At 52.2% G+C, this 22,287-nt stretch overlaps 22 non-coding genes and 5 pseudogenes across 22 annotated transcripts; all 27 read right to left on the bottom strand.

Annotated features, from left to right (window-relative positions):
* Window positions 1-506: 506 nt before the first annotated feature.
* Window positions 507-615, bottom strand: LOC142188845 (5S ribosomal RNA; annotated as a pseudogene).
* Window positions 616-1,326: 711 nt separating this feature from the next.
* Window positions 1,327-1,445, bottom strand: LOC142188886 (5S ribosomal RNA). The gene has a single exon (XR_012713161.1). It is a non-coding gene; the product is annotated as a 5S ribosomal RNA (ribosomal RNA).
* Window positions 1,446-2,159: 714 nt separating this feature from the next.
* On the bottom strand, window positions 2,160-2,278 carry LOC142188885 (5S ribosomal RNA). The gene has a single exon (XR_012713160.1). It is a non-coding gene; the product is annotated as a 5S ribosomal RNA (ribosomal RNA).
* A 714-nt stretch (window positions 2,279-2,992) lies between these two features.
* LOC142188883 (5S ribosomal RNA) lies at window positions 2,993-3,111 on the bottom strand. Its single transcript, XR_012713158.1, has one exon. It is a non-coding gene; the product is annotated as a 5S ribosomal RNA (ribosomal RNA).
* Window positions 3,112-3,825: 714 nt separating this feature from the next.
* Window positions 3,826-3,944, bottom strand: LOC142188882 (5S ribosomal RNA). The gene has a single exon (XR_012713157.1). It is a non-coding gene; the product is annotated as a 5S ribosomal RNA (ribosomal RNA).
* A 715-nt stretch (window positions 3,945-4,659) lies between these two features.
* LOC142188879 (5S ribosomal RNA) lies at window positions 4,660-4,778 on the bottom strand. The gene has a single exon (XR_012713156.1). It is a non-coding gene; the product is annotated as a 5S ribosomal RNA (ribosomal RNA).
* A 714-nt stretch (window positions 4,779-5,492) lies between these two features.
* Window positions 5,493-5,611, bottom strand: LOC142188878 (5S ribosomal RNA). The gene has a single exon (XR_012713155.1). It is a non-coding gene; the product is annotated as a 5S ribosomal RNA (ribosomal RNA).
* Window positions 5,612-6,325: 714 nt separating this feature from the next.
* LOC142188877 (5S ribosomal RNA) lies at window positions 6,326-6,444 on the bottom strand. The gene has a single exon (XR_012713154.1). It is a non-coding gene; the product is annotated as a 5S ribosomal RNA (ribosomal RNA).
* Window positions 6,445-7,159: 715 nt separating this feature from the next.
* Window positions 7,160-7,278, bottom strand: LOC142188876 (5S ribosomal RNA). The gene has a single exon (XR_012713153.1). It is a non-coding gene; the product is annotated as a 5S ribosomal RNA (ribosomal RNA).
* Window positions 7,279-7,993: 715 nt separating this feature from the next.
* Window positions 7,994-8,112, bottom strand: LOC142188875 (5S ribosomal RNA). The gene has a single exon (XR_012713152.1). It is a non-coding gene; the product is annotated as a 5S ribosomal RNA (ribosomal RNA).
* A 714-nt stretch (window positions 8,113-8,826) lies between these two features.
* Window positions 8,827-8,935, bottom strand: LOC142188844 (5S ribosomal RNA; annotated as a pseudogene).
* A 714-nt stretch (window positions 8,936-9,649) lies between these two features.
* LOC142188830 (5S ribosomal RNA) lies at window positions 9,650-9,768 on the bottom strand. The gene has a single exon (XR_012713119.1). It is a non-coding gene; the product is annotated as a 5S ribosomal RNA (ribosomal RNA).
* Window positions 9,769-10,482: 714 nt separating this feature from the next.
* On the bottom strand, window positions 10,483-10,591 carry LOC142188843 (5S ribosomal RNA; annotated as a pseudogene).
* A 714-nt stretch (window positions 10,592-11,305) lies between these two features.
* LOC142188850 (5S ribosomal RNA) lies at window positions 11,306-11,414 on the bottom strand (annotated as a pseudogene).
* Window positions 11,415-12,128: 714 nt separating this feature from the next.
* On the bottom strand, window positions 12,129-12,247 carry LOC142188829 (5S ribosomal RNA). Its single transcript, XR_012713118.1, has one exon. It is a non-coding gene; the product is annotated as a 5S ribosomal RNA (ribosomal RNA).
* A 714-nt stretch (window positions 12,248-12,961) lies between these two features.
* Window positions 12,962-13,080, bottom strand: LOC142188874 (5S ribosomal RNA). Its single transcript, XR_012713151.1, has one exon. It is a non-coding gene; the product is annotated as a 5S ribosomal RNA (ribosomal RNA).
* A 714-nt stretch (window positions 13,081-13,794) lies between these two features.
* On the bottom strand, window positions 13,795-13,903 carry LOC142188841 (5S ribosomal RNA; annotated as a pseudogene).
* A 714-nt stretch (window positions 13,904-14,617) lies between these two features.
* LOC142188873 (5S ribosomal RNA) lies at window positions 14,618-14,736 on the bottom strand. Its single transcript, XR_012713150.1, has one exon. It is a non-coding gene; the product is annotated as a 5S ribosomal RNA (ribosomal RNA).
* Window positions 14,737-15,450: 714 nt separating this feature from the next.
* On the bottom strand, window positions 15,451-15,569 carry LOC142188872 (5S ribosomal RNA). The gene has a single exon (XR_012713149.1). It is a non-coding gene; the product is annotated as a 5S ribosomal RNA (ribosomal RNA).
* Window positions 15,570-16,283: 714 nt separating this feature from the next.
* LOC142188870 (5S ribosomal RNA) lies at window positions 16,284-16,402 on the bottom strand. Its single transcript, XR_012713147.1, has one exon. It is a non-coding gene; the product is annotated as a 5S ribosomal RNA (ribosomal RNA).
* A 714-nt stretch (window positions 16,403-17,116) lies between these two features.
* On the bottom strand, window positions 17,117-17,235 carry LOC142188869 (5S ribosomal RNA). The gene has a single exon (XR_012713146.1). It is a non-coding gene; the product is annotated as a 5S ribosomal RNA (ribosomal RNA).
* Window positions 17,236-17,950: 715 nt separating this feature from the next.
* Window positions 17,951-18,069, bottom strand: LOC142188828 (5S ribosomal RNA). The gene has a single exon (XR_012713117.1). It is a non-coding gene; the product is annotated as a 5S ribosomal RNA (ribosomal RNA).
* Window positions 18,070-18,783: 714 nt separating this feature from the next.
* Window positions 18,784-18,902, bottom strand: LOC142188868 (5S ribosomal RNA). Its single transcript, XR_012713145.1, has one exon. It is a non-coding gene; the product is annotated as a 5S ribosomal RNA (ribosomal RNA).
* Window positions 18,903-19,616: 714 nt separating this feature from the next.
* LOC142188900 (5S ribosomal RNA) lies at window positions 19,617-19,735 on the bottom strand. The gene has a single exon (XR_012713174.1). It is a non-coding gene; the product is annotated as a 5S ribosomal RNA (ribosomal RNA).
* Window positions 19,736-20,449: 714 nt separating this feature from the next.
* On the bottom strand, window positions 20,450-20,568 carry LOC142188867 (5S ribosomal RNA). The gene has a single exon (XR_012713144.1). It is a non-coding gene; the product is annotated as a 5S ribosomal RNA (ribosomal RNA).
* A 715-nt stretch (window positions 20,569-21,283) lies between these two features.
* On the bottom strand, window positions 21,284-21,402 carry LOC142188901 (5S ribosomal RNA). The gene has a single exon (XR_012713175.1). It is a non-coding gene; the product is annotated as a 5S ribosomal RNA (ribosomal RNA).
* Window positions 21,403-22,116: 714 nt separating this feature from the next.
* LOC142188866 (5S ribosomal RNA) lies at window positions 22,117-22,235 on the bottom strand. Its single transcript, XR_012713143.1, has one exon. It is a non-coding gene; the product is annotated as a 5S ribosomal RNA (ribosomal RNA).
* Window positions 22,236-22,287: the final 52 nt, after the last annotated feature.

Genomic DNA, 22,287 nt, shown 5'->3' with positions numbered 1-22,287 from the left:
TTCAAAAGGGCTGGGCGCAAGGTCTGCGCAGGGCTAAGAAACCATCCCGGGGGTGAAAGAAAGAGCAAGCTGGACCAGAGCCCATTGTCCAGGAGTCGGCTAAGGAAGAAGTTGAGATGGTTGCCCGTGCCTGGAAGCGAAGCTGCTTTTCAGTCAGCTTCTCTTTTCTTAGGGCACGTTGTCTGCAAAGATGTTCAGCCTGTGTTGCCCTGTAAATTGGTCTGCAGGTTACTAGCTATGGCTTCCAGCCCGGCGGGAGGCCCAGATACTATGGAAATGAAGCCTGCTATTATTAAAAGTAAAAAGCCACAACGCTGGTGGCCACCACGCCCGCTGCGGCTGCTAAGAGTGATAGCGGTAAGACTGAGAATACTAGGATTTTGCAAGGCCTAAAGAGTGCAAGAGAGAAAGCGAATGTAAAAGAAGCAAGTGTGCAGTGTAAAAAGTGAATGTAAAAATGGCATAGAGGAGAGTGACCCCTGCTGGTGGAAGTGAGGAAAAGCAAAAGCCTACAGCACCTGGTATTCCCAGGCGGTCTCCCATCCAAGTACTAACCAGGCCCGACCCTGCTTAGCTTCCGAGATCAGACGTGTTCAGGGTGGTGTGGCCGTAGGCGGAGACAAACTTCTCACTTACTCCTCTTCTACTTTGCAGCCTGGCTGCTGGCAGCTCTTTGCACTACTTCACGCTAGACCTTTTTCTTCACTTTTTGCCTTCTCTTAAGGGAACTTCATACTCCAACAGGAGCAGTGCAAGAGCTGGGGGCGGCCCTTATACCCACAGGTGTTGTTCAGCAACCAGTCACAGGCCGCAGCCGCCCTCTTTCAAAAGGGCTGGGCGCAAGGTCTGCGCAGGGCTAAGAAACCATCCCGGGGGTGAAAGAAAGAGCAAGCTGGACCAGAGCCCATTGTCCAGGAGTCGGCTAAGGAAGAAGTTGAGATGGTTGCCCGTGCCTGGAAGCGAAGCTGCTTTTCAGTCAGCTTCTCTTTTCTTAGGGCACGTTGTCTGCAAAGATGTTCAGCCTGTGTTGCCCTGTAAATTGGTCTGCAGGTTACTAGCTATGGCTTCCAGCCCGGCGGGAGGCCCAGATACTATGGAAATGAAGCCTGCTATTATTAAAAGAAAAAAGCCACAACGCTGGTGGCCACCACGCCCGCTGCGGCTGCTAAGAGTGATAGCGGTAAGACTGAGAATACTAGGATTTTGCAAGGCCTAAAGAGTGCAAGAGAGAAAGTGAATGTAAAAGAAGCAAGTGTGCAGTGTAAAAAGTGAATGTAAAAATGGCATAGAGAGTGACCCCTGCTGGTGGAAGTGAGGAAAAGCAAAAGCCTACAGCACCTGGTATTCCCAGGCGGTCTCCCATCCAAGTACTAACCAGGCCCGACCCTGCTTAGCTTCCGAGATCAGACGAGATCGGGCGTGTTCAGGGTGGTGTGGCCGTAGGCAGAGACAGGCTTCTCACTTACTCCTCTTCTACTTTGCAGCCTGGCTGCTGGCAGCCCTTTGCACTACTTCACGCTAGACCTTTTTCTTCACTTTTTGCCTTCTCTTAAGGGAACTTCATACTCCAACAGGAGCAGTGCAAGAGCTGGGGGCGGCCCTTATACCCACAGGTGTTGTTCAGCAACCAGTCACAGGCCGCAGCCGCCCTCTTTCAAAAGGGCTGGGCGCAAGGTCTGCGCAGGGCTAAGAAACCATCCCGGGGGTGAAAGAAAGAGCAAGCTGGACCAGAGCCCATTGTCCAGGAGTCGGCTAAGGAAGAAGTTGAGATGGTTGCCCGTGCCTGGAAGCGAAGCTGCTTTTCAGTCAGCTTCTCTTTTCTTAGGGCGCGTTGTCTGCAAAGATGTTCAGCCTGTGTTGCCCTGTAAATTGGTCTGCAGGTTACTAGCTATGGCTTCCAGCCCGGCGGGAGGCCCAGATACTATGGAAATGAAGCCTGCTATTATTAAAAGTAAAAAGCCACAACGCTGGTGGCCACCACGCCCGCTGCGGCTGCTAAGAGTGATAGCGGTAAGACTGAGAATACTAGGATTTTGCAAGGCCTAAAGAGTGCAAGAGAGAAAGCGAATGTAAAAGAAGCAAGTGTGCAGTGTAAAAAGTGAATGTAAAAATGGCATAGAGGAGAGTGACCCCTGCTGGTGGAAGTGAGGAAAAGCAAAAGCCTACAGCACCTGGTATTCCCAGGCGGTCTCCCATCCAAGTACTAACCAGGCCCGACCCTGCTTAGCTTCCGAGATCAGACGAGATCGGGCGTGTTCAGGGTGGTGTGGCCGTAGGCAGAGACAGGCTTCTCACTTACTCCTCTTCTACTTTGCAGCCTGGCTGCTGGCAGCCCTTTGCACTACTTCACGCTAGACCTTTTTCTTCACTTTTTGCCTTCTCTTAAGGGAACTTCATACTCCAACAGGAGCAGTGCAAGAGCTGGGGGCGGCCCTTATACCCACAGGTGTTGTTCAGCAACCAGTCACAGGCCGCAGCCGCCCTCTTTCAAAAGGGCTGGGCGCAAGGTCTGCGCAGGGCTAAGAAACCATCCCGGGGGTGAAAGAAAGAGCAAGCTGGACCAGAGCCCATTGTCCAGGAGTCGGCTAAGGAAGAAGTTGAGATGGTTGCCCGTGCCTGGAAGCGAAGCTGCTTTTCAGTCAGCTTCTCTTTTCTTAGGGCACGTTGTCTGCAAAGATGTTCAGCCTGTGTTGCCCTGTAAATTGGTCTGCAGGTTACTAGCTATGGCTTCCAGCCCGGCGGGAGGCCCAGATACTATGGAAATGAAGCCTGCTATTATTAAAAGTAAAAAGCCACAACGCTGGTGGCCACCACGCCCGCTGCGGCTGCTAAGAGTGATAGCGGTAAGACTGAGAATACTAGGATTTTGCAAGGCCTAAAGAGTGCAAGAGAGAAAGCGAATGTAAAAGAAGCAAGTGTGCAGTGTAAAAAGTGAATGTAAAAATGGCATAGAGGAGAGTGACCCCTGCTGGTGGAAGTGAGGAAAAGCAAAAGCCTACAGCACCTGGTATTCCCAGGCGGTCTCCCATCCAAGTACTAACCAGGCCCGACCCTGCTTAGCTTCCGAGATCAGACGAGATCGGGCGTGTTCAGGGTGGTGTGGCCGTAGGCAGAGACAGGCTTCTCACTTACTCCTCTTCTACTTTGCAGCCTGGCTGCTGGCAGCCCTTTGCACTACTTCACGCTAGACCTTTTTCTTCACTTTTTGCCTTCTCTTAAGGGAACTTCATACTCCAACAGGAGCAGTGCAAGAGCTGGGGGCGGCCCTTATACCCACAGGTGTTGTTCAGCAACCAGTCACAGGCCGCAGCCGCCCTCTTTCAAAAGGGCTGGGCGCAAGGTCTGCGCAGGGCTAAGAAACCATCCCGGGGGTGAAAGAAAGAGCAAGCTGGACCAGAGCCCATTGTCCAGGAGTCGGCTAAGGAAGAAGTTGAGATGGTTGCCCGTGCCTGGAAGCGAAGCTGCTTTTCAGTCAGCTTCTCTTTTCTTAGGGCACGTTGTCTGCAAAGATGTTCAGCCTGTGTTGCCCTGTAAATTGGTCTGCAGGTTACTAGCTATGGCTTCCAGCCCGGCGGGAGGCCCAGATACTATGGAAATGAAGCCTGCTATTATTAAAAGTAAAAAGCCACAACGCTGGTGGCCACCACGCCCGCTGCGGCTGCTAAGAGTGATAGCGGTAAGACTGAGAATACTAGGATTTTGCAAGGCCTAAAGAGTGCAAGAGAGAAAGCGAATGTAAAAGAAGCAAGTGTGCAGTGTAAAAAGTGAATGTAAAAATGGCATAGAGGAGAGTGACCCCTGCTGGTGGAAGTGAGGAAAAGCAAAAGCCTACAGCACCTGGTATTCCCAGGCGGTCTCCCATCCAAGTACTAACCAGGCCCGACCCTGCTTAGCTTCCGAGATCAGACGAGATCGGGCGTGTTCAGGGTGGTGTGGCCGTAGGCAGAGACAGGCCTCTCACTTACTCCTCTTCTACTTTGCAGCCTGGCTGCTGGCAGCCCTTTGCACTACTTCACGCTAGACCTTCTTCTTCACTTTTTGCCTTCTCTTAAGGGAACTTCATACTCCAACAGGAGCAGTGCAAGAGCTGGGGGGCGGCCCTTATACCCACAGGTGTTGTTCAGCAACCAGTCACAGGCCGCAGCCGCCCTCTTTCAAAAGGGCTGGGCGCAAGGTCTGCGCAGGGCTAAGAAACCATCCCGGGGGTGAAAGAAAGAGCAAGCTGGACCAGAGCCCATTGTCCAGTAGTCGGCTAAGGAAGAAGTTGAGATGGTTGCCCGTGCCTGGAAGCGAAGCTGCTTTTCAGTCAGCTTCTCTTTTCTTAGGGCGCGTTGTCTGCAAAGATGTTCAGCCTGTGTTGCCCTGTAAATTGGTCTGCAGGTTACTAGCTATGGCTTCCAGCCCGGCGGGAGGCCCAGATACTATGGAAATGAAGCCTGCTATTATTAAAAGTAAAAAGCCACAACGCTGGTGGCCACCACGCCCGCTGCGGCTGCTAAGAGTGATAGCGGTAAGACTGAGAATACTAGGATTTTGCAAGGCCTAAAGAGTGCAAGAGAGAAAGTGAATGTAAAAGAAGCAAGTGTGCAGTGTAAAAAGTGAATGTAAAAATGGCATAGAGGAGAGTGACCCCTGCTGGTGGAAGTGAGGAAAAGCAAAAGCCTACAGCACCTGGTATTCCCAGGCGGTCTCCCATCCAAGTACTAACCAGGCCCGACCCTGCTTAGCTTCCGAGATCAGACGAGATCGGGCGTGTTCAGGGTGGTGTGGCCGTAGGCAGAGACAGGCTTCTCAATTACTCCTCTTCTACTTTGCAGCCTGGCTGCTGGCAGCCCTTTGCACTACTTCACGCTAGACCTTTTTCTTCACTTTTTGCCTTCTCTTAAGGGAACTTCATACTCCAACAGGAGCAGTGCAAGAGCTGGGGGCGGCCCTTATACCCACAGGTGTTGTTCAGCAACCAGTCACAGGCCGCAGCCGCCCTCTTTCAAAAGGGCTGGGCGCAAGGTCTGCGCAGGGCTAAGAAACCATCCCGGGGGTGAAAGAAAGAGCAAGCTGGACCAGAGCCCATTGTCCAGTAGTCGGCTAAGGAAGAAGTTGAGATGGTTGCCCGTGCCTGGAAGCGAAGCTGCTTTTCAGTCAGCTTCTCTTTTCTTAGGGCGCGTTGTCTGCAAAGATGTTCAGCCTGTGTTGCCCTGTAAATTGGTCTGCAGGTTACTAGCTATGGCTTCCAGCCCGGCGGGAGGCCCAGATACTATGGAAATGAAGCCTGCTATTATTAAAAGTAAAAAGCCACAACGCTGGTGGCCACCACGCCCGCTGCGGCTGCTAAGAGTGATAGCGGTAAGACTGAGAATACTAGGATTTTGCAAGGCCTAAAGAGTGCAAGAGAGAAAGCGAATGTAAAAGAAGCAAGTGTGCAGTGTAAAAAGTGAATGTAAAAATGGCATAGAGGAGAGTGACCCCTGCTGGTGGAAGTGAGGAAAAGCAAAAGCCTACAGCACCTGGTATTCCCAGGCGGTCTCCCATCCAAGTACTAACCAGGCCCGACCCTGCTTAGCTTCCGAGATCAGACGAGATCGGGCGTGTTCAGGGTGGTGTGGCCGTAGGCAGAGACAAGCTTCTCACTTACTCCTCTTCTACTTTGCAGCCTGGCTGCTGGCAGCTCTTTGCACTACTTCACGCTAGACCTTTTTCTTCACTTTTTGCCTTCTCTTAAGGGAACTTCATACTCCAACAGGAGCAGTGCAAGAGCTGGGGGCGGCCCTTATACCCACAGGTGTTGTTCAGCAACCAGTCACAGGCCGCAGCCGCCCTCTTTCAAAAGGGCTGGGCGCAAGGTCTGCGCAGGGCTAAGAAACCATCCCGGGGGTGAAAGAAAGAGCAAGCTGGACCAGAGCCCATTGTCCAGGAGTCGGCTAAGGAAGAAGTTGAGATGGTTGCCCGTTCCTGGAAGCGAAGCTGCTTTTCAGTCAGCTTCTCTTTTATTAGGGCGCGTTGTCTGCAAAGATGTTCAGCCTGTGTTGCCCTGTAAATTGGTCTGCAGGTTACTAGCTATGGCTTCCAGCCCGGCGGGAGGCCCAGATACTATGGAAATGAAGCCTGCTATTATTAAAAGTAAAAAGCCACAACGCTGGTGGCCACCACGCCCGCTGCGGCTGCTAAGAGTGATAGCGGTAAGACTGAGAATACTAGGATTTTGCAAGGCCTAAAGAGTGCAAGAGAGAAAGCAAATGTAAAAGAAGCAAGTGTGCAGTGTAAAAAGTGAATGTAAAAATGGCATAGAGGAGAGTGACCCCTGCTGGTGGAAGTGAGGAAAAGCAAAAGCCTACAGCACCTGGTATTCCCAGGCGGTCTCCCATCCAAGTACTAACCAGGCCCGACCCTGCTTAGCTTCCGAGATCAGACGAGATCGGGCGTGTTCAGGGTGGTGTGGCCGTAGGCAGAGACAGGCTTCTCACTTACTCCTCTTCTACTTTGCAGCCTGGCTGCTGGCAGCCCTTTGCACTACTTCACGCTAGACCTTTTTCTTCACTTTTTGCCTTCTCTTAAGGGAACTTCATACTCCAACAGGAGCAGTGCAAGAGCTGGGGGGCGGCCCTTATACCCACAGGTGTTGTTCAGCAACCAGTCACAGGCCGCAGCCGCCCTCTTTCAAAAGGGCTGGGCGCAAGGTCTGCGCAGGGCTAAGAAACCATCCCGGGGGTGAAAGAAAGAGCAAGCTGGACCAGAGCCCATTGTCCAGGAGTCGGCTAAGGAAGAAGTTGAGATGGTTGCCCGTGCCTGGAAGCGAAGCTGCTTTTCAGTCAGCTTCTCTTTTCTTAGGGCACGTTGTCTGCAAAGATGTTCAGCCTGTGTTGCCCTGTAAATTGGTCTGCAGGTTACTAGCTATGGCTTCCAGCCCGGCGGGAGGCCCAGATACTATGGAAATGAAGCCTGCTATTATTAAAAGTAAAAAGCCACAACGCTGGTGGCCACCACGCCCGCTGCGGCTGCTAAGAGTGATAGCGGTAAGACTGAGAATACTAGGATTTTGCAAGGCCTAAAGAGTGCAAGAGAGAAAGCGAATGTAAAAGAAGCAAGTGTGCAGTGTAAAAAGTGAATGTAAAAATGGCATAGAGGAGAGTGACCCCTGCTGGTGGAAGTGAGGAAAAGCAAAAGCCTACAGCACCTGGTATTCCCAGGCGGTCTCCCATCCAAGTACTAACCAGGCCCGACCCTGCTTAGCTTCCGAGATCAGACGAGATCGGGCGTGTTCAGGGTGGTGTGGCCGTAGGCAGAGACAGGCTTCTCACTTACTCCTCTTCTACTTTGCAGCCTGGCTGCTGGCAGCCCTTTGCACTACTTCACGCTAGACCTTTTTCTTCACTTTTTGCCTTCTCTTAAGGGAACTTCATACTCCAACAGGAGCATTGCAAGAGCTGGGGGGCGGCCCTTATACCCACAGGTGTTGTTCAGCAACCAGTCACAGGCCGCAGCCGCCCTCTTTCAAAAGGGCTGGGCGCAAGGTCTGCGCAGGGCTAAGAAACCATCCTGGGGGTGAAAGAAAGAGCAAGCTGGACCAGAGCCCATTGTCCAGGAGTCGGCTAAGGAATAAGTTGAGATGGTTGCCCGTGCCTGGAAGCGAAGCTGCTTTTCAGTCAGCTTCTCTTTTCTTAGGGCGCGTTGTCTGCAAAGATGTTCAGCCTGTGTTGCCCTGTAAATTGGTCTGCAGGTTACTAGCTATGGCTTCCAGCCCGGCGGGAGGCCCAGATACTATGGAAATGAAGCCTGCTATTATTAAAAGTAAAAAGCCACAACGCTGGTGGCCACCACGCCCGCTGCGGCTGCTAAGAGTGATAGCGGTAAGACTGAGAATACTAGGATTTTGCAAGGCCTAAAGAGTGCAAGAGAGAAAGCGAATGTAAAAGAAGCAAGTGTGCAGTGTAAAAAGTGAATGTAAAAATGGCATAGAGGAGAGTGACCCCTGCTGGTGGAAGTGAGGAAAAGCAAAAGCCTACAGCACCTGGTATTCCCAGGCGGTCTCCCATCCAAGTACTAACCAGGCCCGACCCTGCTTAGCTTCCGAGATCAGACGAGATCGGGCGTGTTCAGGGTGGTGTGGCCGTAGGCAGAGACAGGCTTCTCACTTACTCCTCTTCTACTTTGCAGCCTGGCTGCTGGCAGCCCTTTGCACTACTTCACGCTAGACCTTTTTCTTCACTTTTTGCCTTCTCTTAAGGGAACTTCATACTCCAACAGGAGCAGTGCAAGAGCTGGGGGCGGCCCTTATACCCACAGGTGTTGTTCAGCAACCAGTCACAGGCCGCAGCCGCCCTCTTTCAAAAGGGCTGGGCGCAAGGTCTGCGCAGGGCTAAGAAACCATCCCGGGGGTGAAAGAAAGAGCAAGCTGGACCAGAGCCCATTGTCCAGGAGTCGGCTAAGGAAGAAGTTGAGATGGTTGCCCGTGCCTGGAAGCGAAGCTGCTTTTCAGTCAGCTTCTCTTTTATTAGGGCGCGTTGTCTGCAAAGATGTTCAGCCTGTGTTGCCCTGTAAATTGGTCTGCAGGTTACTAGCTATGGCTTCCAGCCCGGCGGGAGGCCCAGATACTATGGAAATGAAGCCTGCTATTATTAAAAGTAAAAAGCCACAACGCTGGTGGCCACCACGCCCGCTGCGGCTGCTAAGAGTGATAGCGGTAAGACTGAGAATACTAGGATTTTGCAAGGCCTAAAGAGTGCAAGAGAGAAAGCGAATGTAAAAGAAGCAAGTGTGCAGTGTAAAAAGTGAATGTAAAAATGGCATAGAGGAGAGTGACCCCTGCTGGTGGAAGTGAGGAAAAGCAAAAGCCTACAGCACCTGGTATTCCCAGGCGGTCTCCCATCCAAGTACTAACCAGGCCCGACCCTGCTTAGCTTCCGAGATCAGACGTGTTCAGGGTGGTGTGGCCGTAGGCGGAGACAAACTTCTCACTTACTCCTCTTCTACTTTGCAGCCTGGCTGCTGGCAGCTCTTTGCACTACTTCACGCTAGACCTTTTTCTTCACTTTTTGCCTTCTCTTAAGGGAACTTCATACTCCAACAGGAGCAGTGCAAGAGCTGGGGGCGGCCCTTATACCCACAGGTGTTGTTCAGCAACCAGTCACAGGCCGCAGCCGCCCTCTTTCAAAAGGGCTGGGCGCAAGGTCTGCGCAGGGCTAAGAAACCATCCCGGGGGTGAAAGAAAGAGCAAGCTGGACCAGAGCCCATTGTCCAGGAGTCGGCTAAGGAAGAAGTTGAGATGGTTGCCCGTGCCTGGAAGCGAAGCTGCTTTTCAGTCAGCTTCTCTTTTCTTAGGGCACGTTGTCTGCAAAGATGTTCAGCCTGTGTTGCCCTGTAAATTGGTCTGCAGGTTACTAGCTATGGCTTCCAGCCCGGCGGGAGGCCCAGATACTATGGAAATGAAGCCTGCTATTATTAAAAGTAAAAAGCCACAACGCTGGTGGCCACCACGCCCGCTGCGGCTGCTAAGAGTGATAGCGGTAAGACTGAGAATACTAGGATTTTGCAAGGCCTAAAGAGTGCAAGAGAGAAAGTGAATGTAAAAGAAGCAAGTGTGCAGTGTAAAAAGTGAATGTAAAAATGGCATAGAGGAGAGTGACCCCTGCTGGTGGAAGTGAGGAAAAGCAAAAGCCTACAGCACCTGGTATTCCCAGGCGGTCTCCCATCCAAGTACTAACCAGGCGCGACCCTGCTTAGCTTCCGAGATCAGACGAGATCGGGCGTGTTCAGGGTGGTGTGGCCGTAGGCAGAGACAGGCTTCTCACTTACTCCTCTTCTACTTTGCAGCCTGGCTGCTGGCAGCCCTTTGCACTACTTCACGCTAGACCTTTTTCTTCACTTTTTGCCTTCTCTTAAGGGAACTTCATACTCCAACAGGAGCAGTGCAAGAGCTGGGGGCGGCCCTTATACCCACAGGTGTTGTTCAGCAACCAGTCACAGGCCGCAGCCGCCCTCTTTCAAAAGGGCTGGGCGCAAGGTCTGCGCAGGGCTAAGAAACCATCCTGGGGGTGAAAGAAAGAGCAAGCTGGACCAGAGCCCATTGTCCAGGAGTCGGCTAAGGAAGAAGTTGAGATGGTTGCCCGTGCCTGGAAGCGAAGCTGCTTTTCAGTCAGCTTCTCTTTTCTTAGGGCGCGTTGTCTGCAAAGATGTTCAGCCTGTGTTGCCCTGTAAATTGGTCTGCAGGTTACTAGCTATGGCTTCCAGCCCGGCGGGAGGCCCAGATACTATGGAAATGAAGCCTGCTATTATTAAAAGTAAAAAGCCACAACGCTGGTGGCCACCACGCCCGCTGCGGCTGCTAAGAGTGATAGCGGTAAGACTGAGAATACTAGGATTTTGCAAGGCCTAAAGAGTGCAAGAGAGAAAGCGAATGTAAAAGAAGCAAGTGTGCAGTGTAAAAAGTGAATGTAAAAATGGCATAGAGGAGAGTGACCCCTGCTGGTGGAAGTGAGGAAAAGCAAAAGCCTACAGCACCTGGTATTCCCAGGCGGTCTCCCATCCAAGTACTAACCAGGCCCGACCCTGCTTAGCTTCCGAGATCAGACGTGTTCAGGGTGGTGTGGCCGTAGGCGGAGACAAACTTCTCACTTACTCCTCTTCTACTTTGCAGCCTGGCTGCTGGCAGCTCTTTGCACTACTTCACGCTAGACCTTTTTCTTCACTTTTTGCCTTCTCTTAAGGGAACTTCATACTCCAACAGGAGCAGTGCAAGAGCTGGGGGCGGCCCTTATACCCACAGGTGTTGTTCAGCAACCAGTCACAGGCCGCAGCCGCCCTCTTTCAAAAGGGCTGGGCGCAAGGTCTGCGCAGGGCTAAGAAACCATCCCGGGGGTGAAAGAAAGAGCAAGCTGGACCAGAGCCCATTGTCCAGGAGTCGGCTAAGGAAGAAGTTGAGATGGTTGCCCGTGCCTGGAAGCGAAGCTGCTTTTCAGTCAGCTTCTCTTTTCTTAGGGCACGTTGTCTGCAAAGATGTTCAGCCTGTGTTGCCCTGTAAATTGGTCTGCAGGTTACTAGCTATGGCTTCCAGCCCGGCGGGAGGCCCAGATACTATGGAAATGAAGCCTGCTATTATTAAAAGTAAAAAGCCACAACGCTGGTGGCCACCACGCCCGCTGCGGCTGCTAAGAGTGATAGCGGTAAGACTGAGAATACTAGGATTTTGCAAGGCCTAAAGAGTGCAAGAGAGAAAGCGAATGTAAAAGAAGCAAGTGTGCAGTGTAAAAAGTGAATGTAAAAATGGCATAGAGGAGAGTGACCCCTGCTGGTGGAAGTGAGGAAAAGCAAAAGCCTACAGCACCTGGTATTCCCAGGCGGTCTCACATCCAAGTACTAACCAGGCCCGACCCTGCTTAGCTTCCGAGATCAGGCGTGTTCAGAGTGGTGTGGCCGTAGGCAGAGACAGGCTTCTCACTTACTCCTCTTCTACTTTGCAGCCTGGCTGCTGGCAGCCCTTTGCACTACTTCACGCTAGACCTTTTTCTTCACTTTTTGCCTTCTCTTAAGGGAACTTCATACTCCAACAGGAGCAGTGCAAGAGCTGGGGGCGGCCCTTATACCCACAGGTGTTGTTCAGCAACCAGTCACAGGCCGCAGCCGCCCTCTTTCAAAAGGGCTGGGCGCAAGGTCTGCGCAGGGCTAAGAAACCATCCCGGGGGTGAAAGAAAGAGCAAGCTGGACCAGAGCCCATTGTCCAGTAGTCGGCTAAGGAAGAAGTTGAGATGGTTGCCCGTGCCTGGAAGCGAAGCTGCTTTTCAGTCAGCTTCTCTTTTCTTAGGGCGCGTTGTCTGCAAAGATGTTCAGCCTGTGTTGCCCTGTAAATTGGTCTGCAGGTTACTAGCTATGGCTTCCAGCCCGGCGGGAGGCCCAGATACTATGGAAATGAAGCCTGCTATTATTAAAAGAAAAAAGCCACAACGCTGGTGGCCACCACGCCCGCTGCGGCTGCTAAGAGTGATAGCGGTAAGACTGAGAATACTAGGATTTTGCAAGGCCTAAAGAGTGCAAGAGAGAAAGTGAATGTAAAAGAAGCAAGTGTGCAGTGTAAAAAGTGAATGTAAAAATGGCATAGAGGAGAGTGACCCCTGCTGGTGGAAGTGAGGAAAAGCAAAAGCCTACAGCACCTGGTATTCCCAGGCGGTCTCCCATCCAAGTACTAACCAGGCGCGACCCTGCTTAGCTTCCGAGATCAGACGAGATCGGGCGTGTTCAGGGTGGTGTGGCCGTAGGCAGAGACAGGCTTCTCACTTACTCCTCTTCTACTTTGCAGCCTGGCTGCTGGCAGCCCTTTGCACTACTTCACGCTAGACCTTTTTCTTCACTTTTTGCCTTCTCTTAAGGGAACTTCATACTCCAACAGGAGCAGTGCAAGAGCTGGGGGCGGCCCTTATACCCACAGGTGTTGTTCAGCAACCAGTCACAGGCCGCAGCCGCCCTCTTTCAAAAGGGCTGGGCGCAAGGTCTGCGCAGGGCTAAGAAACCATCCTGGGGGTGAAAGAAAGAGCAAGCTGGACCAGAGCCCATTGTCCAGGAGTCGGCTAAGGAAGAAGTTGAGATGGTTGCCCGTGCCTGGAAGCGAAGCTGCTTTTCAGTCAGCTTCTCTTTTCTTAGGGCGCGTTGTCTGCAAAGATGTTCAGCCTGTGTTGCCCTGTAAATTGGTCTGCAGGTTACTAGCTATGGCTTCCAGCCCGGCGGGAGGCCCAGATACTATGGAAATGAAGCCTGCTATTATTAAAAGTAAAAAGCCACAACGCTGGTGGCCACCACGCCCGCTGCGGCTGCTAAGAGTGATAGCGGTAAGACTGAGAATACTAGGATTTTGCAAGGCCTAAAGAGTGCAAGAGAGAAAGCGAATGTAAAAGAAGCAAGTGTGCAGTGTAAAAAGTGAATGTAAAAATGGCATAGAGGAGAGTGACCCCTGCTGGTGGAAGTGAGGAAAAGCAAAAGCCTACAGCACCTGGTATTCCCAGGCGGTCTCCCATCCAAGTACTAACCAGGCCCGACCCTGCTTAGCTTCCGAGATCAGACGAGATCGGGCGTGTTCAGGGTGGTGTGGCCGTAGGCAGAGACAAGCTTCTCACTTACTCCTCTTCTACTTTGCAGCCTGGCTGCTGGCAGCTCTTTGCACTACTTCACGCTAGACCTTTTTCTTCACTTTTTGCCTTCTCTTAAGGGAACTTCATACTCCAACAGGAGCAGTGCAAGAGCTGGGGGCGGCCCTTATACCCACAGGTGTTGTTCAGCAACCAGTCACAGGCCGCAGCCGCCCTCTTTCAAAAGGGCTGGGCGCAAGGTCTGCGCAGGGCTAAGAAACCATCCCGGGGGTGAAAGAAAGAGCAAGCTGGACCAGAGCCCATTGTCCAGGAGTCGGCTAAGGAAGAAGTTGAGATGGTTGCCCGTTCCTGGAAGCGAAGCTGCTTTTCAGTCAGCTTCTCTTTTATTAGGGCGCGTTGTCTGCAAAGATGTTCAGCCTGTGTTGCCCTGTAAATTGGTCTGCAGGTTACTAGCTATGGCTTCCAGCCCGGCGGGAGGCCCAGATACTATGGAAATGAAGCCTGCTATTATTAAAAGTAAAAAGCCACAACGCTGGTGGCCACCACGCCCGCTGCGGCTGCTAAGAGTGATAGCGGTAAGACTGAGAATACTAGGATTTTGCAAGGCCTAAAGAGTGCAAGAGAGAAAGCAAATGTAAAAGAAGCAAGTGTGCAGTGTAAAAAGTGAATGTAAAAATGGCATAGAGGAGAGTGACCCCTGCTGGTGGAAGTGAGGAAAAGCAAAAGCCTACAGCACCTGGTATTCCCAGGCGGTCTCCCATCCAAGTACTAACCAGGCCCGACCCTGCTTAGCTTCCGAGATCGGGCGTGTTCAGGGTGGTGTGGCCGTAGGCAGAGACAGGCTTCTCACTTACTCCTCTTCTACTTTGCAGCCTGGCTGCTGGCAGCCCTTTGCACTACTTCACGCTAGACCTTTTTCTTCACTTTTTGCCTTCTCTTAAGGGAACTTCATACTCCAACAGGAGCAGTGCAAGAGCTGGGGGCGGCCCTTATACCCACAGGTGTTGTTCAGCAACCAGTCACAGGCCGCAGCCGCCCTCTTTCAAAAGGGCTGGGCGCAAGGTCTGCGCAGGGCTAAGAAACCATCCCGGGGGTGAAAGAAAGAGCAAGCTGGACCAGAGCCCATTGTCCAGGAGTCGGCTAAGGAAGAAGTTGAGATGGTTGCCCGTGCCTGGAAGCGAAGCTGCTTTTCAGTCAGCTTCTCTTTTCTTAGGGCGCGTTGTCTGCAAAGATGTTCAGCCTGTGTTGCCCTGTAAATTGGTCTGCAGGTTACTAGCTATGGCTTCCAGCCCGGCGGGAGGCCCAGATACTATGGAAATGAAGCCTGCTATTATTAAAAGTAAAAAGCCACAACGCTGGTGGCCACCACGCCCGCTGCGGCTGCTAAGAGTGATAGCGGTAAGACTGAGAATACTAGGATTTTGCAAGGCCTAAAGAGTGCAAGAGAGAAAGCGAATGTAAAAGAAGCAAGTGTGCAGTGTAAAAAGTGAATGTAAAAATGGCATAGAGGAGAGTGACCCCTGCTGGTGGAAGTGAGGAAAAGCAAAAGCCTACAGCACCTGGTATTCCCAGGCGGTCTCCCATCCAAGTACTAACCAGGCCCGACCCTGCTTAGCTTCCGAGATCAGACGAGATCGGGCGTGTTCAGGGTGGTGTGGCCGTAGGCAGAGACAGGCTTCTCACTTACTCCTCTTCTACTTTGCAGCCTGGCTGCTGGCAGCCCTTTGCACTACTTCACGCTAGACCTTTTTCTTCACTTTTTGCCTTCTCTTAAGGGAACTTCATACTCCAACAGGAGCAGTGCAAGAGCTGGGGGCGGCCCTTATACCCACAGGTGTTGTTCAGCAACCAGTCACAGGCCGCAGCCGCCCTCTTTCAAAAGGGCTGGGCGCAAGGTCTGCGCAGGGCTAAGAAACCATCCCGGGGGTGAAAGAAAGAGCAAGCTGGACCAGAGCCCATTGTCCAGGAGTCGGCTAAGGAAGAAGTTGAGATGGTTGCCCGTGCCTGGAAGCGAAGCTGCTTTTCAGTCAGCTTCTCTTTTCTTAGGGCACGTTGTCTGCAAAGATGTTCAGCCTGTGTTGCCCTGTAAATTGGTCTGCAGGTTACTAGCTATGGCTTCCAGCCCGGCGGGAGGCCCAGATACTATGGAAATGAAGCCTGCTATTATTAAAAGTAAAAAGCCACAACGCTGGTGGCCACCACGCCCGCTGCGGCTGCTAAGAGTGATAGCGGTAAGACTGAGAATACTAGGATTTTGCAAGGCCTAAAGAGTGCAAGAGAGAAAGCGAATGTAAAAGAAGCAAGTGTGCAGTGTAAAAAGTGAATGTAAAAATGGCATAGAGGAGAGTGACCCCTGCTGGTGGAAGTGAGGAAAAGCAAAAGCCTACAGCACCTGGTATTCCCAGGCGGTCTCCCATCCAAGTACTAACCAGGCCCGACCCTGCTTAGCTTCCGAGATCAGACGAGATCGGGCGTGTTCAGGGTGGTGTGGCCGTAGGCGGAGACAAACTTCTCACTTACTCCTCTTCTACTTTGCAGCCTGGCTGCTGGCAGCTCTTTGCACTACTTCACGCTAGACCTTTTTCTTCACTTTTTGCCTTCTCTTAAGGGAACTTCATACTCCAACAGGAGCAGTGCAAGAGCTGGGGGCGGCCCTTATACCCACAGGTGTTGTTCAGCAACCAGTCACAGGCCGCAGCCGCCCTCTTTCAAAAGGGCTGGGCGCAAGGTCTGCGCAGGGCTAAGAAACCATCCCGGGGGTGAAAGAAAGAGCAAGCTGGACCAGAGCCCATTGTCCAGGAGTCGGCTAAGGAAGAAGTTGAGATGGTTGCCCGTGCCTGGAAGCGAAGCTGCTTTTCAGTCAGCTTCTCTTTTCTTAGGGCACGTTGTCTGCAAAGATGTTCAGCCTGTGTTACCCTGTAAATTGGTCTGCAGGTTACTAGCTATGGCTTCCAGCCCGGCGGGAGGCCCAGATACTATGGAAATGAAGCCTGCTATTATTAAAAGAAAAAAGCCACAACGCTGGTGGCCACCACGCCCGCTGCGGCTGCTAAGAGTGATAGCGGTAAGACTGAGAATACTAGGATTTTGCAAGGCCTAAAGAGTGCAAGAGAGAAAGTGAATGTAAAAGAAGCAAGTGTGCAGTGTAAAAAGTGAATGTAAAAATGGCATAGAGGAGAGTGACCCCTGCTGGTGGAAGTGAGGAAAAGCAAAAGCCTACAGCACCTGGTATTCCCAGGCGGTCTCCCATCCAAGTACTAACCAGGCCCGACCCTGCTTAGCTTCCGAGATCAGACGAGATCGGGCGTGTTCAGGGTGGTGTGGCCGTAGGCAGAGACAGGCTTCTCACTTACTCCTCTTCTACTTTGCAGCCTGGCTGCTGGCAGCCCTTTGCACTACTTCACGCTAGACCTTTTTCTTCACTTTTTGCCTTCTCTTAAGGGAACTTCATACTCCAACAGGAGCAGTGCAAGAGCTGGGGGCGGCCCTTATACCCACAGGTGTTGTTCAGCAACCAGTCACAGGCCGCAGCCGCCCTCTTTCAAAAGGGCTGGGCGCAAGGTCTGCGCAGGGCTAAGAAACCATCCCGGGGGTGAAAGAAAGAGCAAGCTGGACCAGAGCCCATTGTCCAGGAGTCGGCTAAGGAAGAAGTTGAGATGGTTGCCCGTGCCTGGAAGCGAAGCTGCTTTTCAGTCAGCTTCTCTTTTCTTAGGGCACGTTGTCTGCAAAGATGTTCAGCCTGTGTTGCCCTGTAAATTGGTCTGCAGGTTACTAGCTATGGCTTCCAGCCCGGCGGGAGGCCCAGATACTATGGAAATGAAGCCTGCTATTATTAAAAGTAAAAAGCCACAACGCTGGTGGCCACCACGCCCGCTGCGGCTGCTAAGAGTGATAGCGGTAAGACTGAGAATACTAGGATTTTGCAAGGCCTAAAGAGTGCAAGAGAGAAAGCGAATGTAAAAGAAGCAAGTGTGCAGTGTAAAAAGTGAATGTAAAAATGGCATAGAGGAGAGTGACCCCTGCTGGTGGAAGTGAGGAAAAGCAAAAGCCTACAGCACCTGGTATTCCCAGGCGGTCTCCCATCCAAGTACTAACCAGGCCCGACCCTGCTTAGCTTCCGAGATCAGACGAGATCGGGCGTGTTCAGGGTGGTGTGGCCGTAGGCAGAGACAGGCCTCTTACTTACTCCTCTTCTACTTTGCAGCCTGGCTGCTGGCAGCCCTTTGCACTACTTCACGCTAGACCTTCTTCTTCACTTTTTGCCTTCTCTTAAGGGAACTTCATACTCCAACAGGAGCAGTGCAAGAGCTGGGGGGCGGCCCTTATACCCACAGGTGTTGTTCAGCAACCAGTCACAGGCCGCAGCCGCCCTCTTTCAAAAGGGCTGGGCGCAAGGTCTGCGCAGGGCTAAGAAACCATCCCGGGGGTGAAAGAAAGAGCAAGCTGGACCAGAGCCCATTGTCCAGTAGTCGGCTAAGGAAGAAGTTGAGATGGTTGCCCGTGCCTGGAAGCGAAGCTGCTTTTCAGTCAGCTTCTCTTTTCTTAGGGCGCGTTGTCTGCAAAGATGTTCAGCCTGTGTTGCCCTGTAAATTGGTCTGCAGGTTACTAGCTATGGCTTCCAGCCCGGCGGGAGGCCCAGATACTATGGAAATGAAGCCTGCTATTATTAAAAGTAAAAAGCCACAACGCTGGTGGCCACCACGCCCGCTGCGGCTGCTAAGAGTGATAGCGGTAAGACTGAGAATACTAGGATTTTGCAAGGCCTAAAGAGTGCAAGAGAGAAAGCGAATGTAAAAGAAGCAAGTGTGCAGTGTAAAAAGTGAATGTAAAAATGGCATAGAGGAGAGTGACCCCTGCTGGTGGAAGTGAGGAAAAGCAAAAGCCTACAGCACCTGGTATTCCCAGGCGGTCTCCCATCCAAGTACTAACCAGGCCCAACCCTGCTTAGCTTCCGAGATCAGACGAGATCGGGCGTGTTCAGGGTGGTGTGGCCGTAGGCAGAGACAGGCTTCTCAATTACTCCTCTTCTACTTTGCAGCCTGGCTGCTGGCAGCCCTTTGCACTACTTCACGCTAGACCTTTTTCTTCACTTTTTGCCTTCTCTTAAGGGAACTTCATACTCCAACAGGAGCAGTGCAAGAGCTGGGGGCGGCCCTTATACCCACAGGTGTTGTTCAGCAACCAGTCACAGGCCGCAGCCGCCCTCTTTCAAAAGGGCTGGGCGCAAGGTCTGCGCAGGGCTAAGAAACCATCCCGGGGGTGAAAGAAAGAGCAAGCTGGACCAGAGCCCATTGTCCAGTAGTCGGCTAAGGAAGAAGTTGAGATGGTTGCCCGTGCCTGGAAGCGAAGCTGCTTTTCAGTCAGCTTCTCTTTTCTTAGGGCGCGTTGTCTGCAAAGATGTTCAGCCTGTGTTGCCCTGTAAATTGGTCTGCAGGTTACTAGCTATGGCTTCCAGCCCGGCGGGAGGCCCAGATACTATGGAAATGAAGCCTGCTATTATTAAAAGTAAAAAGCCACAACGCTGGTGGCCACCACGCCCGCTGCGGCTGCTAAGAGTGATAGCGGTAAGACTGAGAATACTAGGATTTTGCAAGGCCTAAAGAGTGCAAGAGAGAAAGCGAATGTAAAAGAAGCAAGTGTGCAGTGTAAAAAGTGAATGTAAAAATGGCATAGAGGAGAGTGACCCCTGCTGGTGGAAGTGAGGAAAAGCAAAAGCCTACAGCACCTGGTATTCCCAGGCGGTCTCCCATCCAAGTACTAACCAGGCCCGACCCTGCTTAGCTTCCGAGATCAGACGAGATCGGGCGTGTTCAGGGTGGTGTGGCCGTAGGCAGAGACAAGCTTCTCACTTACTCCTCTTCTACTTTGCAGCCTGGCTGCTGGCAGCTCTTTGCACTACTTCACGCTAGACCTTTTTCTTCACTTTTTGCCTTCTCTTAAGGGAACTTCATACTCCAACAGGAGCAGTGCAAGAGCTGGGGGCGGCCCTTATACCCACAGGTGTTGTTCAGCAACCAGTCACAGGCCGCAGCCGCCCTCTTTCAAAAGGGCTGGGCGCAAGGTCTGCGCAGGGCTAAGAAACCATCCCGGGGGTGAAAGAAAGAGCAAGCTGGACCAGAGCCCATTGTCCAGGAGTCGGCTAAGGAAGAAGTTGAGATGGTTGCCCGTTCCTGGAAGCGAAGCTGCTTTTCAGTCAGCTTCTCTTTTATTAGGGCGCGTTGTCTGCAAAGATGTTCAGCCTGTGTTGCCCTGTAAATTGGTCTGCAGGTTACTAGCTATGGCTTCCAGCCCGGCGGGAGGCCCAGATACTATGGAAATGAAGCCTGCTATTATTAAAAGTAAAAAGCCACAACGCTGGTGGCCACCACGCCCGCTGCGGCTGCTAAGAGTGATAGCGGTAAGACTGAGAATACTAGGATTTTGCAAGGCCTAAAGAGTGCAAGAGAGAAAGCAAATGTAAAAGAAGCAAGTGTGCAGTGTAAAAAGTGAATGTAAAAATGGCATAGAGGAGAGTGACCCCTGCTGGTGGAAGTGAGGAAAAGCAAAAGCCTACAGCACCTGGTATTCCCAGGCGGTCTCCCATCCAAGTACTAACCAGGCCCGACTCTGCTTAGCTTCCGAGATCAGACGAGATCGGGCGTGTTCAGGGTGGTGTGGCCGTAGGCAGAGACAGGCTTCTCACTTACTCCTCTTCTACTTTGCAGCCTGGCTGCTGGCAGCCCTTTGCACTACTTCACGCTAGACCTTTTTCTTCACTTTTTGCCTTCTCTTAAGGGAACTTCATACTCCAACAGGAGCAGTGCAAGAGCTGGGGGCGGCCCTTATACCCACAGGTGTTGTTCAGCAACCAGTCACAGGCCGCAGCCGCCCTCTTTCAAAAGGGCTGGGCGCAAGGTCTGCGCAGGGCTAAGAAACCATCCCGGGGGTGAAAGAAAGAGCAAGCTGGACCAGAGCCCATTGTCCAGGAGTCGGCTAAGGAAGAAGTTGAGATGGTTGCCCGTGCCTGGAAGCGAAGCTGCTTTTCAGTCAGCTTCTCTTTTCTTAGGGCACGTTGTCTGCAAAGATGTTCAGCCTGTGTTGCCCTGTAAATTGGTCTGCAGGTTACTAGCTATGGCTTCCAGCCCGGCGGGAGGCCCAGATACTATGGAAATGAAGCCTGCTATTATTAAAAGTAAAAAGCCACAACGCTGGTGGCCACCACGCCCGCTGCGGCTGCTAAGAGTGATAGCGGTAAGACTGAGAATACTAGGATTTTGCAAGGCCTAAAGAGTGCAAGAGAGAAAGCGAATGTAAAAGAAGCAAGTGTGCAGTGTAAAAAGTGAATGTAAAAATGGCATAGAGGAGAGTGACCCCTGCTGGTGGAAGTGAGGAAAAGCAAAAGCCTACAGCACCTGGTATTCCCAGGCGGTCTCCCATCCAAGTACTAACCAGGCCCGACCCTGCTTAGCTTCCGAGATCAGACGAGATCGGGCGTGTTCAGGGTGGTGTGGCCGTAGGCAGAGACAGGCTTCTCACTTACTCCTCTTCTACTTTGCAGCCTGGCTGCTGGCAGCCCTTTGCACTACTTCACGCTAGACCTTTTTCTTCACTTTTTGCCTTCTCTTAAGGGAACTTCATACTCCAACAGGAGCATTGCAAGAGCTGGGGGGCGGCCCTTATACCCACAGGTGTTGTTCAGCAACCAGTCACAGGCCGCAGCCGCCCTCTTTCAAAAGGGCTGGGCGCAAGGTCTGCGCAGGGCTAAGAAACCATCCTGGGGGTGAAAGAAAGAGCAAGCTGGACCAGAGCCCATTGTCCAGGAGTCGGCTAAGGAATAAGTTGAGATGGTTGCCCGTGCCTGGAAGCGAAGCTGCTTTTCAGTCAGCTTCTCTTTTCTTAGGGCGCGTTGTCTGCAAAGATGTTCAGCCTGTGTTGCCCTGTAAATTGGTCTGCAGGTTACTAGCTATGGCTTCCAGCCCGGCGGGAGGCCCAGATACTATGGAAATGAAGCCTGCTATTATTAAAAGTAAAAAGCCACAACGCTGGTGGCCACCACGCCCGCTGCGGCTGCTAAGAGTGATAGCGGTAAGACTGAGAATACTAGGATTTTGCAAGGCCTAAAGAGTGCAAGAGAGAAAGCGAATGTAAAAGAAGCAAGTGTGCAGTGTAAAAAGTGAATGTAAAAATGGCATAGAGGAGAGTGACCCCTGCTGGTGGAAGTGAGGAAAAGCAAAAGCCTACAGCACCTGGTATTCCCAGGCGGTCTCCCATCCAAGTACTAACCAGGCCCGACCCTGCTTAGCTTCCGAGATCAGACGAGATCGGGCGTGTTCAGGGTGGTGTGGCCGTAGGGAGAGACAGGCTTCTCACTTACTCCTCTTCTACTTTGCAGCCTGGCTGCTGGCAGCCCTTTGCACTACTTCACGCTAGACCTTTTTCTTCACTTTTTGCCTTCTCTTAAGGGAACTTCATACTCCAACAGGAGCAGTGCAAGAGCTGGGGGCGGCCCTTATACCCACAGGTGTTGTTCAGCAACCAGTCACAGGCCGCAGCCGCCCTCTTTCAAAAGGGCTGGGCGCAAGGTCTGCGCAGGGCTAAGAAACCATCCCGGGGGTGAAAGAAAGAGCAAGCTGGACCAGAGCCCATTGTCCAGGAGTCGGCTAAGGAAGAAGTTGAGATGGTTGCCCGTGCCTGGAAGCGAAGCTGCTTTTCAGTCAGCTTCTCTTTTATTAGGGCGCGTTGTCTGCAAAGATGTTCAGCCTGTGTTGCCCTGTAAATTGGTCTGCAGGTTACTAGCTATGGCTTCCAGCCCGGCGGGAGGCCCAGATACTATGGAAATGAAGCCTGCTATTATTAAAAGTAAAAAGCCACAACGCTGGTGGCCACCACGCCCGCTGCGGCTGCTAAGAGTGATAGCGGTAAGACTGAGAATACTAGGATTTTGCAAGGCCTAAAGAGTGCAAGAGAGAAAGCGAATGTAAAAGAAGCAAGTGTGCAGTGTAAAAAGTGAATGTAAAAATGGCATAGAGGAGAGTGACCCCTGCTGGTGGAAGTGAGGAAAAGCAAAAGCCTACAGCACCTGGTATTCCCAGGCGGTCTCCCATCCAAGTACTAACCAGGCCCGACCCTGCTTAGCTTCCGAGATCAGACGAGATCGGGCGTGTTCAGGGTGGTGTGGCCGTAGGCAGAGACAGGCTTCTCACTTACTCCTCTTCTACTTTGCAGCCTGGCTGCTGGC

The sequence above is a fragment of the Leptodactylus fuscus genome, unplaced genomic scaffold (genome assembly GCF_031893055.1).
Source record: "Leptodactylus fuscus isolate aLepFus1 unplaced genomic scaffold, aLepFus1.hap2 HAP2_SCAFFOLD_820, whole genome shotgun sequence".
Taxonomy (NCBI): Eukaryota; Metazoa; Chordata; class Amphibia; order Anura; family Leptodactylidae; genus Leptodactylus; species Leptodactylus fuscus.
Note: the sequence above shows the minus strand (reverse complement) of the source record. Positions and strands in the feature narration are given on the sequence as shown.